General features: G+C 39.0%; 1 protein-coding gene and 1 non-coding gene across 6 annotated transcripts in view; both read left to right on the top strand.

The window, feature by feature from the left end:
- PPARG (peroxisome proliferator activated receptor gamma) overlaps nt 1-14885 on the top strand; it is a 143950-nt gene that overhangs the window by 69683 nt on the left and 59382 nt on the right. The gene's annotated exons all lie outside the window — the stretch shown is intronic.
- LOC128592947 (U6 spliceosomal RNA) lies at nt 6116-6218 on the top strand. The gene has a single exon (XR_008382152.1). It is a non-coding gene; the product is annotated as a U6 spliceosomal RNA (small nuclear RNA).

The following is a 14885-nucleotide window of genomic DNA, read 5'->3' as shown; positions in this document are numbered from 1 at the left end:
TCAATTTGCTTTGCTTTAACAATTAAATATGTTTGATGCCAGATCATTTAGTCATATCTTACACTTTACCTAAAATTCTGCCTTTAGTTTAGCAATTACAGTTATATACTTATTATATGGATGGTCTGGGCATATTAGTGGGTTAAAATATGATGCTAATAAGGGCCAAAGGTGTATGTTTGATGTTGAGATGGCCAGATTTACAAAGAAATCTTTGCCGTTGATACAACCGCATCCTAAGTTATAAACAGTTGACCTGGGGAAAACCAATCCAGCTTTCGAGTGTGTGTGTGCTATGTAAAATCTGGTCGTCTTCGTTAGGGTCAGTTAGTTATTGTTATTAAACAGTGTTGGGTAACATAAGGGGATGTTGGTGACAGGGTCCTGAACCTTTTCTTGGGCTGTCAATATCAATGACCTTCCAAACTATAATCATCCCATTGGCTCCACATAATTCAAACCCATCTCCACCAGAAAGCTTCCCTGCTTATTTCAGAACACGTGGGTCTTTTTCTTTTCCACATTTCTAGAGCACTTAGCTCCTCTGTCACTAGTTCAGTCTCTGTATTTCCTTCAAGGTTAAGAACTACAATATTATGGAATTTATTTATTTTTTTTTTTGCAGTTTCTGGCCGGGGCTGGGTTTGAACCCACCACTTCCGGCATATGAGGCCAGCACCCTACTCCTTTGAACCACAGGTGCCGCCCATTATTATGGATTTCTGATGTGGCTTGAAAAACACCTGGCGTGTCGTATTGGTTATCTTGATTTGAGATGTTTTTGGTTTTATATTAGTGACTGAACATTTACTGAGCTGAAGATCCTGAGAAAGGAAAATGCCAAAGAAAACTCCGAAAAGGAAAGGTTTGGGGAAGAGAAAGACGGTAGTAAAATATAATGGTGACTTTTTTAAGAAGCATAGTTTATAAAATAGATTGTTGATACGAAGAAAAGTTAAATTAGCAGAAAACTGGTAGTTTGAATGGATTTAACACACTGACTTCATGTCATTTACATGGAATATCTCAAACAACTCAACTGATTGAAGCAAATTAACTTCCAAACACAAGACTCCTCATGTAAGCATGAGTATTTAGAAAAAAATTTAACTGCATTGTTTAAAAATATGGTGTCTTTGTAAAGCATACTAGGCCTTCCACACAAGCCAAATATATCAGTTCTAAAGCAAAACAAAACTTTTCCTACATTCTCCTTTAGATAAAATGTACACCCTTTGAATTTTTACCTGCCCCATTTACACTTGATAGGAGGTTCTTGGTTGAACATATATTTAGCCTTTATTGGGAAAGGAAGCCAGTTACAAAAACAGTTTATTTAGGACTAATTTTACTGGTCATTAGGTTGCCCAAAAAGCAAAAGGACTAATGTTAATAACTGTTTTGTAACTTTAGAATTGAACAGGTTTTAAACGAAATGTCCTAGAATTCTGTGACAATCCTTTTAGCATGACTGAAAGAGTTTTTGTTGGCTTATTTGGTTAGTTTACGTGTTTCCTTCTATCATTACCTATCATTACCTAACATTCTCTCTTATATAACCTTTTTACTGCAGTGTAATACAGAGAAAGAAAAGTACCCAAATCATTTTCAGTTTAGCCATTCTTGTGGGTGTCAGTGTGGTGGTATCATATTGTAATTTAGTTAAGCACGTCTTAAAATATTTGTTTTCCATTTGGCTATCCTGAGTACCTGCTAAGTGTTTGGCCAACTTTTATACCGGGTGCTTTAGATAAGTGTGCTAAGATATTGTCAGATACACGCATTGCAGATAGGAATGTTTTCTCCCATTCTATATGCTTTTTCACTCACGTACCAAACAGAACTTTTTAATCTTAATATAGCCCAAATATACTAGATTTTTCTTTTATGGTCAGTGCTTGCTATAACCTTTTGAAGGTGACGATCCGTGAAGTATCTTCGTTTTTATTTTGAAAGTTCTGTAGTTTTATAATTCACGTTTAGATCTGTCATCCACACAGAATTGGTTTCGTGCGTGTTGTAAGGATGCCTCGTGTTCCATCTGAGTGTGCCGTTGACCTACTTCATTTATTCAAAAGATGGTTCCTTCCCCATTCCACAGCAGTGACCTTGATCATAAACCAGGAGCCGTGTGGGTGTGGGCCTGATTCTCCACTTGCGCTTCTGTTCCATTGGCCTATACGTCTTTGTTTTGGATGAGTTAGTATACTGTCTTAGTTACCGTAGCTTTACAGTTGGTTTTGGTATCTGGTACTGAAATCCTCCAGCAGTCTTCCTCTTCAGGATTGCCGTCTTATTCTTGGTCCTTTGAATTTCCACATATGTGTTAGACCCACATATGTGTCGATTCCCACACAAATGTGTTAGCATTTTGTTTGGAATTGTTCTGAATCTATAGATAAATGGGGAGAGAATGAAAGCTTTCTAATATTGAATTTTCCAAAAACATGGAGTGTCCTTTTCTTCAGGTATTCTTTAATGTTTTTTTCAATAATGACTTTGGGTTATCAGTCTAGAGCTCTTACACATACTTTGTTAGATTATTTTTTTCCCTGGGTCAGTATTTGATGTTACTGAAACTATTTCAAAAATCTTTTTTTTTTTTTTTTTTTGAGACAGAGTCTCACACTGTCACCCTAGGTAGAGTGTTATGGCCTCACAGCTCACAGCAACCTCAAACTCTTGGGCTCAAGTGATCCTCTTGCCTCAGCCTCCCTAGTAGCTGGGACTACAGGTACCCACCACAATGCCCAGATATTTTTAGAGACAGAGTCTCGCTCTTACTCAGGCTGATCTCAAACTCCTGAGCTCAAGCAAGCCACTTGCCTCGGCCTTCCAGAGTGCTGGGCTGACAGGTGTGAGCCACTGCACCCAGCTTTCAAAAATCATTTTTAAATTTCATTTTCTGTTGTTGTTGGCTTATAGAAATATAATTTTTTTAATATTGGCTTTATGCTAAGAAAAATCTTTGCTAAATTCTTATGTTCTTTTTTTTTTTTTTGCAGTTTTTGGCTGGGGCCAGGTTTGAACCCGCCACCTCCAGTATATGGGGCCAGCGCCCTACTCCTTTGAGCCACAGGCACCTCCTGTTTACTGTAATTTTTTTTTTTTTTTTTTTTTGTAGAGACAGAGTCTCACTGTACCGCCCTCAGGTAGAGTGCCGTGGCGTCACCCGGCTCACGGCAACCTCTTAACTCTTGGGCTTACACGATTCTCCTGCCTCAGCCTCCCGAGCAGCTGGGACTACAGGCGCCCGCCACAACGCACAGCTATTTTTTGTTGCGGTTTGGCCGGGGCTGGGTTTGAACCCGCCACCCTCGGCATATGGGGCTGGCGCCCTACTCACTGAGCCACAGGCGCCACCCTGTTTACTGTAATTTTTTTTAATAATTTTTTTCAAAACACAGTCATGTCATGTGTAATGTTAATTTTATTTCTTCTTTTCTTTCTTTTAAAAATTTTATTCTTTATTTTTCTTATTGCATTAGACAGACTCTCCAGTATGGCATTGAATACAAGAAGTCAACTTGTATACCAAGTAATTGGTATTATCATATTTTTCCTGACCTGGAGCAGAAAACTCTAAATATTTCAAAATCAAATATTATGACCATTCTAGGCTTTTTGTCTGTCTGTGTTTTTTTTTTTTTTTTTGACCAGGGCTGGGCTCAAACCTACCACCCCTGGTATATGGGGCTGGCACCCTACTCCTTAAGCCACAGGTGCCACCCTCTGTCTGTGTTTTTTATAGATATTCTTCATCAGGCTAATGAAGTTCCCTTTGCTTCCTAGTTAAGAAAGTTACTTTTTAAATTTGAGTGAATGTTGAATTATAGCAAATATGTTTTATAAAACTGTAATATCTCTGGAAGGAGATGTAAAACATGAAAAAAATGTTTACTGTGGACATTTTAACATCACATCGCAACATGTTTTAAGCTAGTATGTAGTACAGCTAGTGAAAATCTACAAAGCAGCCCCAAACCACTAGTGGTTGTATCTGTTCTGACGCTTTGATACCCACCCGTTGTCTTTTCATTGAGTGCTTGGCCAGGAAAGGGAAAACAAAAGAGCATAATGTATCATACTGTTTTGCCAGAAACAACTCTAAGTAAGAAAGTGGCTTCCCTGCTCTGATAATTGCGAGTTTTTAGAGGATCTTCAGTATAAAGTATTATTTAAAACCACTGACCGAATCTATCTTTTCCCAGTTGCAGGAAGCTCTTTGACAATTAACCACGTTTGAGGGGTGGGTGAAGCAAAGAGAAATTGTAGTTGGGCAGATCTTGGTGGCTTCCTCCTTTCCGAGTAGTTATACACTGTTCTGGAGTATTCCCTTCATTTTTTTCTCTTCTACTCCTCTTCCCCATTTTCATTCCTGTATTGCTGCAAAGCCAAAACCAAAATGTGGAGGGGGAGCTAGCCAGGGAAAACATTCCAGCCTCTTTTTTCTGACCTAACCAGGCTCCTCCTCCTCCACTTCCTCTTCCTCCCATCTGCCCCCTCGTCTCTCTTCCTCCCTGCCCTTCCCTAACCCTAACCTTCCCCACAAGCAGGGCCTCCCCCACTGTCAACATCCAGCACCAGAGTGGCATATTTGTTGGAATCAGCAAACCCACATCGCCACATTATTATCACCCGAAGTCTGCAGTTTACATTAGAATTCGCTCTTGCCCTTGTAAGTGCTGTGGGTTTGGACAAATGTACATCCACCATTACAGTATATCACAAGAACACCCCCTGCCCTAAAAAACCTTCCCTCCAGCCAACCCCTGGGGACCACTTATCTTTTACTGTTTCCATCGTTTGGCCTTTTCCAGAATGTTGTGCTGCTGGGAGCAAGTACTAGTAACCTTTTCAATTTGCCTTCTTTTGTTTAGTCGTATGTATTTAAATTCCCTTCACATCGTTTCACAGCTTGATAGCTCATTTCTTTGTAGCCCTTAGTAATATTCCATCATCTGGACAGACCAAAATTTATCCATTCATCTACTCAGGGTGTCTTGGTTGCTTCCAGCTTTTGACAGTTATGAATAAAACTACTATGAAGACCAGTGTGCAGATTTTTGTGTGGACATAGTTTTCAGTTCACTTAGGGGAATACCAAGGAGGGTGATGGCTGGATCATATGGTAAGAGTACTTTTAGCTTTGCAAGAACTGGGCAAACTGCCTTCCAAAGTAGCTGTGCTATTTTGCATTCCCATCAGCAGTGTCCCTATTGCTGCACATCCTCAGCAGCAGTGCTGTGGTTAGTGTTTTAGATTTGAGCCATTCTAATGAGTGTGTGGTGGTATCTGATCGTTTGAATGTGCTCTAAGGACATAGGATGTTAAACATCTTGTATATGCTTACATGCCTTCTCTGTACCTTCTTGGGTGAGGTGTCTGTTCTGGTGTTTCGCCTTGATTTTTTTTTTTGTGGAGACAGAGTCTCACTTTATGGCCCTCGGTAGAGTGCCGTGGCCTCACACAGCTCACAGCAACCTCCAACTCCTGGGCTTAAGCGATTCTCTTGCCTCAGCCTCCCGAGTAGCTGGGACTACAGGCGCCTGCCACAATGCCCGGCTATTTTTTTTTTTTGGTTGCAGTTCAGCCGGGGCCGGCTTTGAACCCGCCACCCTCGGTATATGGGGCCAGCGCCTTACGGACTGAGCCACAGGCACCGCCCTTGCCTTGATTTTTCAATCAAGTTGTTTATTTTCTTATTGAGTTTAAAGTGTTCTTTGTGGATTTTGGATAACAGTCCTTTAGCATACGTATTTTTTGCAAATATTTTCTCCCAGTCTGTGGCTTATCTTCTCCTTGTCTGGATGTAGTTTTGCATTGAAGCAGAAATTTTCAGTTTTTTTTTTATTAAATCATAGCTGTCACGGTGGCTCATGCCTGTAATCCTAGCACTCTGGGAGGCCAAGGCGGGTGGATTGCCTGAGCTCATGGGTTCAAGAAATTTTCAGTTTTAATGACATCCAGCTAATCAGTTCTTTCTTTCCCACTTCAAGCCTTTGGTGTTTTATCTAAAACGTCATCACCATACCCAACTCCTCCATTATCTCAATATAGTTATTGCATTCAACATTCAGAGCTATGATCCATGTTGAGTTCATTTGTATGAAGGGTGCTCACTCTGTCAGCACATACACTAAAATTGGAATAATACAGAGAAGATCAGCATAGCCGTTGCCCAAGAATGACAGATTCGTGAAGAGTTCCATATTAAAAAAAAAAATTGTATGAAGGCAGTAAGTTCTGTGTCTAAGTTCATTTTTTCACACGTGACTGTCCAATTGTTCCAGCACCATTTGTTGAAAAGACTGTTTTTGCTTCTATTGTGCTGCCCTGTTCTTTGTCAAAAATCACTTGACACATTGGTGTGGGCCTATCTGGGGCTCTCTGCTCTGTTCCTCTGATCACCTTGTCTGTTCTTTGCCAGGGGACACCATCTTCATGACTGTAGCTTTACCGTAAGGTTGACGTCATGTAGTGTCAGTCTTGTGACTTGGTTCTTCTTCAATACTGAGTTGGCTGTTCTGGGTCCTTTGTTTCTCCACATACACTTGAAAATCAGTTCATTCATTGTCTACAAAACAGCTTGTAGGGATTTTGAGTGGGGTTGCAGGGTGCAGATCCAGTTGGGATGAACAGGCATCCTGGCCATATCAAGCCTTCCTATCTAGACACATTTCTCCATTTATTCAATTTGATATCTTTCATCAAAGTTTTACAGTTTTTCTCAAATTTTGGACAGATTTTGTTAGATTTGCACTTAAGCGTTTTATTTGGGTGGTGTGCTGATACGAGTGGTAATGTGTTTTTAATTTCAAATTCCTCTTATTCATTGGTGACCTTGCTGTCCTAGGTCACTTTTTTGTCTGTTCTAATTTTTTTAGGTAGATGATCATGTCATGTGCAAGGAAAGACAATTTTATTTCTACTTTCCCATTCCGTACATATTTTGTTTCCTTTTCTTGTCTTATTGCATTAGCCAGGACTACTAGTAAGGCAGTTGAAAACCAATAGTGAGAAAGTATATCCTTGCCTTGTTCCTGATCTTAGTGGGAAAGCTTGAGTTTCTCATTATGATATTAGCTCTAGGTTCTTTTTAAATATTCTTTGTCAAGTTGAGGAGTTTTCCTTCTGTTAGTAATTTGCTGAGCGTTTTTATCATGCATGGCTGTTGGATTTTCTTAAATTCTTTTTCTGCATCTATTGATGTGATCGTGTGATTTTTCTCCTTTAGCCTATTGAGGTGATGGATTACATTGATTGATTTGGTAATATTGAACCAGCCTTGCATACCTAGGATAAATCTCACTTGGCTGTGGTATACAGTTCTTTTTATACATTTTTGGTTTCAATTTGTTAATATTTTGTTGAGAATTTTTGCATCTATGTTCATGAGAGATATTGGTGTATAGTTGTTGTTTTTTTTTTTCTTGTAATGCCTGTTTTGTTTTAGTATTAAGGTAATGCTGGCCTCATAGAATAAGTTAGGCAGTATTCCCTCCATTTTTATATTCTGAAAAAGACTGTAGAGGATTGGTGTAATTTCTTCCTTAAACGTTTGGTAGAATTCACCAGTGAACCCATCTTGGTCTGCTGCTTTCTGTTTCAGAAGGTTATTGATTCAATTTCTTTAATATATGCCTATTCAGTGTGTGTATGTCATCTTGTTTAAGTTTTGAAAGATTGTATCTTTCAAGGAATGAGTTCATTTCATCTAGGTTATTGAATTGTGGGCATAGAGTTATTTATAGATTTCTTTATGATCATTCTCATGTCCTTGAGCCCGTAGTGATAGCCCCTCTTTCATTTCTAAATAAATGCCATTCTTCCTTTGCTGTTTTTATGTGCTAGGCAAAGTATGAATTTTAATTAAACCAGAGATGCTATTCAGCAGATTTAGCCTTCGTGAAAATTAGATTACTAGTAACATCTCCCTTTAGAAAAACATGCAGCTGAGGCAAGATTTGGCCCATAGAAGAGAAAATGAACTTTTAAAAAGCTTTAAAGAACAAGACCTTTTCTAAAGATGATGATATACCCTTGTTGATCTGAATTTGAAATATTGCTCTGATACCTTCTGGCTTATTATAAAGAAGTGTGCATATAGGGCAGTGATTTTTCAACTGCTGTGCTGTGAGAAGATCTTAGGTGTGCTGCGAAAAATTTTAAAGGTCATTAGTTAAATTATTTTTGAAAAAGGTTCAAAGCACAGTAAGTATATTCTTTTTTTTTAACTGTTTCTTTTTTTTCTTTTCTTTTCTTTCTTTTTTTTGAGACAGAGTCTCCCTTTGTCAACCTTGGTAGAGTCTTGGGCTTAAGCGATTCTCTTGCCTCAGCCTCCCAAGTAGCTGGGACTACAGGAGCCTGCCACAATGCCCAGCTATTTTTTTGTTGCAGTTGTCATTGTTGTTTAGCTGACCAGGGCTGGGCCTGAACTCGCCAGCCTCGGTGTATGTGGCTGGCGCCATAACCACTATGCTATAGGCACCAAGCCATTTTAACTCTTTCTTTTTTCATCAACCTAATTTAGGCGTGCTGTGGAAGTTTTAACTATTGGTTCAAGTGTGCTGTGAGATAAAACATATATTATGACTCATATAAACATATATTAAAACTCATATATTATGACTTCTGCCAAAGCTGTCAATGGGAAATCAAACCATAGAAACATTGAGTTTTGTTTTTAATATAATCTAAGTAGACAAAAGAATTAAAATGCATTTTCTTATGTTGAAGGAACAAATGACACCCAAAATAAAGGGGTTCTGTATCCAGAGTGCTACAACAAAGTGAAGACCCCAGATTCAGTACTTATTAGTTGTATAATGTTGGGCAAATCACATAGCCCTTTTATGTCTAATTTTTAAAATCTGCTAGATAGTAATAATAATTGTATATAAGCCATAGGACTGTTTTTAATTAGTTTAAAAATTGTTAGCTATTATTATTAAATTATAATTCTGCTAATGGGCTCCAGAGTCTTTTTCCTCCTTTACTAAACAAAATCCCATACACTACATGAAGGAAAAGAAATGAATTAGTAGAAGTTCTTTCTTTTTTTTTTTGAGACAGAGTCTCACTATGTCGCCCTTGGTAGAGTGTTGTGGCGTCACAGCTCACAGCAACCTCAAACTCTCGGGCTTAAGTAATTCTCTTGCCTCAGCCTCCCAAGTAGCTGGAACTACAGGTGCCCACCACAACGCCTGGCTGTTTTTTGGTTGTAGTTGTCATTGTTTGGCAGGCCCAGGCTGGGTTCGAACCTGCTAGCTCCAGTGTATGTAGCTGGCGGCCCTAGCCACTGAGCTACAGGCGCCAAACCAGTAGTAGAAGTTATTTTTTAAATGCTTGAGTCAAAAGGACACACATCTATTGGTCAAGCATCAAAGCTGTTCTCTGATTTCCTTTCATTTTACTAGAAGCAACATTAAAACTTTGTCTACTTGTTCAGATTATGACATGATAATTCTTCTTCAGAGGACAGGGATATGCATAAGGGATAGACCTACTGTTAGATAAAATAATGGGAAAATATCACAATAAGAAGATGCTTAATTTTTCTTAATATTTCCTTTTATCAAAGTAAAACTACTTGTCTGTCGTTTAGAAAGTCAGTGAGTACAAAGCTTTCGGTGAAGAGAGGAGCTCCTCAGTCTGGCCGCTAGGTCCTTCTCCTCAAAGGCAATAATTTTAACTCTTTCAGACATTTCTTCCAGCATTTACCTTCATTTCTCTAGAATAACGTGTATACTGTTTTTAAAAATTGTATTCATTACCCACTGACTGCCCACCATAGGAGATAAGGATTTAGTCTTTTACCAGCACACTCCCTTTCACAAAACACACACTTCTCCTCATCTGTAGCTACTTGTCTGGGGTGAAGTTGGTTGTCGCGGCTTGACCTTATAAAAACTTTGACAGTTCTGGTTATGGAGGAGCCAAACAGTGCCCTACAAGTCCACTTCCTGTGCTGTGTACTCTACTAAGGTTGACAAAGTGAGACTCTGTCTCAAAAAAAAAAAAAAGAAAGAAAGAAAAGAAAAGTGTAGTATAGTTGTTTGTTTTTCTGGAGCTAACTTTTTTTTCAGTTAGTAATTGCTTGTTTTTGTTGTTCTGTGTTACATAACCCATCACTAATTTGCCCTTGACTTCTCAGAGTTTATAAAAACGCCTCTCGAAGTGATGACATATATCTGGTATTCTGGTTTCTTGGGTGATCCCCCCTGGCAGTCTCCTCCCTCCTGTTCCCTCACTCTTATGTTTAGATCTTTTGTTTTCTGGATCTCAAATTTCCCCTTTTTTTGTTCTGGTGTAAAAGGCTAGGAAAGTGTACAGGGAGGTAACTGTTTTGGAGTACATATAGATTTCTGAAAATGTCTCTATTCTACGCCCATACTTGATGGATGGTTTGCCTGAGTATAAAATTCTTAGTCGGAAACAATTTTTTTCTCTGAGTTTTGAAAAAATTTGTTCTATTGATTTTCTAGCTTCCAGTGTTACTGTTGAGAAGTTGGATATCATTTTGATTCCTGATCCTTTAAATGTGACTTTTTTTTTTTTTTTTTTTGCCCTTGTATGGAAGTAGATTGTACAGAAAGGGCATTCATCTTCACAGCGATTCCTTCTGTGTGGTTTAACAAATTCTTTCCCTCTTGGGTTTTGTTATTGTTCTTTTAACCAACATAAATCCCTGGACTCAGGCTTCCTGAAGTTAAGGAAAAACTGAGGGACAAATGAAGAATACTTTTCTTTTCTTTCTTTTTTTTTTTTTCAGAGACAGAGTCTCACCTTGTCACCCTCAGTAGAGTGCCGTGGCATCACAGCTCACAGCAACCTCCAGCTTTTGGGCTTAGGTGATTCTCTTGCCTCATCCTCCCGAGTAGCTGGGACTACAGGTGCCAGTCACAATGCCTGGCTATTTTTTTTGTTGCAATTTGTCCAGGGCTGGGTTCAAACCCGCCACCCTTGGTATATGGGGCCAGCACCCTACTTACTGAGCCACAGGAGCCGCCCTAGAATACTTTTCAAGTTTATATGGGGTAAAGGGTAAATGTACAGGGGATAACTATATTTTTAGGGAATGGGGGGGAAAGAGATAGATCATCATTTCACAATCTTCCTCCAAATATTAACCACAAATGTTGACTGCTCTGCCTTCCCCTCTTTTGTATATTCTCGTGAATGATTAGCATATTAGTCAAAGTCTCGCATTAAACCTATTTAACCTCACTTACCCTAGCATTTCCTAAATATATTTGACCATCAGATATGTTTTTTCGTTTTCATTATTTTTAAAGAAACATCATCAACATATAGAGCACACTTGGGGAAAGGCCCGAGAAGGCGTGGACTTTCCTGGCTACAGAAAAGCAATCAAGCCTTGGAAAGAGCAACCAGAGGGGCTGTGGGCTCCTTCTCCAGAGGTCTAGAACAGGACATCTGTGTTAGGTGTGGTCCTGTTTGAACAATAGGTGTTTCTTTGCTGGTGTTTCTTCCACTTCCTGTCCCCTCATGGTAATAGGGGAGGTTTTTAGCCCAAGTTTTATATGACTGGAGTACCGTGGTTACTAATATGCACAAAAATTACAACTATGATTATTATATTTATTGAGAACTTATTAAGTGTCCAAGCCAATGTTACCTGCTTTATATATATCTTATCTAATTTAATCCTTCTAACTCTACGAGATAGGCAATATTAATATTGGGGATAATTAGGTATAAAGAGATCACAAACCAGAAGGGCAGGATTTGAACTCAGGGCATCTAATACTGTTCTCATCCCCCTTCACTGTTATTATTCAGAATAGCAACCTGTGAAAAAAACAAAGAAAACATGTATATCTGTATTTATTATGCAAAAACTCAGACCAATCCAATGGTCCCTTTGTTGGACCATTCAAGACTGTTTCCTAAATGCTTTGATTAATTCAGAGTTTATTATTTTTGTTAGAGGCAAATTCTTTTTTTTTCTTTTTTTTTATTGTTGGGGATTCATTGAAGGTACAATAAACCAGGTTACACTGATTGCATTTGTTAGGTAAAATCCCTCTTGTAATCATGTCTTGCCCCCAAAAGGTGTGGCACACGCCAAGGCCCCACCTCCTCCCTCCTTCCCTCTCTCTGCTCTCCCCTTCCCCCACTCCTACCGTGTCCTTAATTGTCATTAATTGTCCTCATATCAAAATTGAGTACATAGGATTCATGCTTCTCCATTCTTGTGATGCTTTACTAAGAATAATGTCTTCCACTTCCATCCAGGTTAATACGAAGGATGTGAAGTCTCCATTTTTTTTAATAGCTGAATAGTATTCCATGGTATACATATACCACAGCTTGTTAATCCATTCCTGGGTTGGTGGGCATTTAGGCTGTTTCCACATTCTGGCAATTGTAAATTGAGCTGTAATAAACAGTCTAGTACAAGTGTCCTTATGATAAAAGGATTTTTTCCTTCTCAGTAGAGGCCCAGTAATGGGATTGCAGGATCAAATGGGCGATCTAGCTTGAGTGCTTTGAGGTTTCTCCATACTTCCTTCCAGAAAGGTTGTACTAGTTTGCAGTCCCACCAGCAGTGTAAAAGTGTTCCCTTCTCTCCACATCCACGCCGGCATCTGCAGTTTTGAGATTTTGTGATGTGGGCCATTCTTGCTGGGGTTGTTAGAGGCAAATTCTATTTCAGATTTCTTTCTCTTGCTTTGTATTCTGTTCCAATTTGCCATCTGGTAGACGGTTTCTTACATGAGATTTTTTTTCTCTTCATACATTTGATGTCATTCATAGACATTAATTAAGACCCCAAAACTTAGATCTGTGAAAACTGGCATACGTTAAAAGCCCTTTTTTCAATACATGTTACATACAGCAACCCCTGGTCATGCAGTGCTGATAGGCCAGGCTGGGTTCGTGTTCCAGCAGCCTCCCTCAATAACCATGGACAAATCACTTTGCCTCATTTTCGTAATTTCCTCAAATGAGGACCTTAGATGTTCTCAAAAAGACTTAATATTGCTGGATGATTTTGTCTCCTCTGTCAGCTACCGTGATAGCAGAAGAATTTGAAAATTCCCAGGCCAGTGGCCGCTGCAGAGTGATCTGCATGAATCAGGAAGGAGGGGCTGGATAAGCCAGTCGCAACTGTGAACACCTGCACAGAAAACTGAAACTAATGGAAAGAGATTGAAAACTCGGGGCTAAGTGTCTCTCTAACGTCATTTCCAACAAGGCTGCTAAGCATCAGAGAATCTGCGAAAGACTTGTCGGGTACACACACTTGAGGCCCAGCTTTACCATTTCTCTAATCAAACGTCCCCTTAGAGTGACTCTTCATGGCCTGTGCCAGCCCGCATGCCACTTGGCGCTTCATAAGTGTTCAGTGAAGGTTTGTCGAAATGAATTGTTGTTTCCTATAGAGCTGGCCGGTCAGGAAGAGATTTAAGACTCTTTTAATATTGGCTAATGTAAATAATTTTAAGGAGATGCAACCTTTCCCCAACTGTTCTTTTTTTTATATTGAAGTCTCATCTTTAATAAAAGCAAATTAAATTTTGCTTCATATTTTTAGTAAAATTATTTAAAGAAACATAAAGAAGAATACATGAAAATAACTATTAATAACAATAGTATCATTGACTCTTATTAACGTGGCTCGCAATCCAACTACACTTGAAATGATGTCAAAATATTTTAATGTTATTTATTTACAAAGAAAGATATAAAATGGTCAAAATATTCCTGCATCCCATGTACTCTTATACTTTCACAGTCTGCCTTTTGCCTTTTGTGATGTTTTCTATGTTAGATTCAGGCATTTGCACCCAAGCTATTCTAATAGTAGCTCCCCCCACCTTAATAAGGGGCAACGTCAAACCCTAAAGGTAAACCGTTTAGTTCTAGGACTTGATTCTGTAATTGAGCATCTTTCTAATCCACTTTCATGACCTCAAAATATTATGCCTATCAGGCTAAAGTTGTCCCTTTATTTTTTCTTGAAACTGGTTGTATTTTTTAAAAATACATTATACTTTGGAATATTATGAAAAATCTGCTCATTGACTATAATAGAGTTTAAAGCCAAGTTTGAAGGTCTTAGATAAATGGCACTCATCCAGGTCCTTGCTCACCAGGTCTGCCTAAAGACTTTCCCCTGCTCAAAACACACTGAAGTTGTGAAATAGATGGCTATGCCCTGATGCAACACCACTTGGGTCCCTCAGCTGGCAAGTTAACATGCTTACTTGTTCCTGAGAAGGGCTGTTGTTCATGCAAATATTTTGTTCATTTCTTCTTTCATGAGTAATTGCACGGAGTAACAAAAAACACCTACTCAACTTACAGCTTGGCACAAACAGTAGCTTATGTTTTCTAGAGACAAAATTAGAAGCAGGCTTCCTGGACCCATCTCTAAGTCAAAACAAAATAAAACATCTAGGGAACGGCTGTGTCTCCCCGTAACTAGGGTCCATGCAGTAATATTGTTTCGGTCAAGGTGTCCCAAAATACAAGGAGAGAGAGAAGGGGAGGGAGAAGGGAAAATGTGTGTCCGGGAAATATTTTCATGGAGATGAAGAGGCAAGCTGTATTTCTTTCTTCCTTTATCTTTTCTACTTAGAAAAATAAGAAAATCCTATAGAGTCAGTGGTTCTCAACCTTCCTAAGGCCGCAATGTATTTTCATTGTTAAAAAGGGATCGCGACCCACAGGTTGAGAACCGCTGCCATAGACCCTAATCTTCCTCCTATAACCAAGAGGAGTGGAAGAAACAGTACACTTTGTTGAGGGTAGGGATTATTGTATTTTATTTATAATATTGAAGACTAGCATTTTGGAGGGGTGAGTTTAAGTCTTAGCAAAATGAAGGCTGTTGAGAGGGTATCTTTGATTTT

The sequence above is a fragment of the Nycticebus coucang genome, chromosome 8, assembly GCF_027406575.1.
Source record: "Nycticebus coucang isolate mNycCou1 chromosome 8, mNycCou1.pri, whole genome shotgun sequence".
NCBI classification, from domain to species: Eukaryota; Metazoa; Chordata; class Mammalia; order Primates; family Lorisidae; genus Nycticebus; species Nycticebus coucang.
This window is presented reverse-complemented; position numbering and strand designations above follow the sequence as displayed.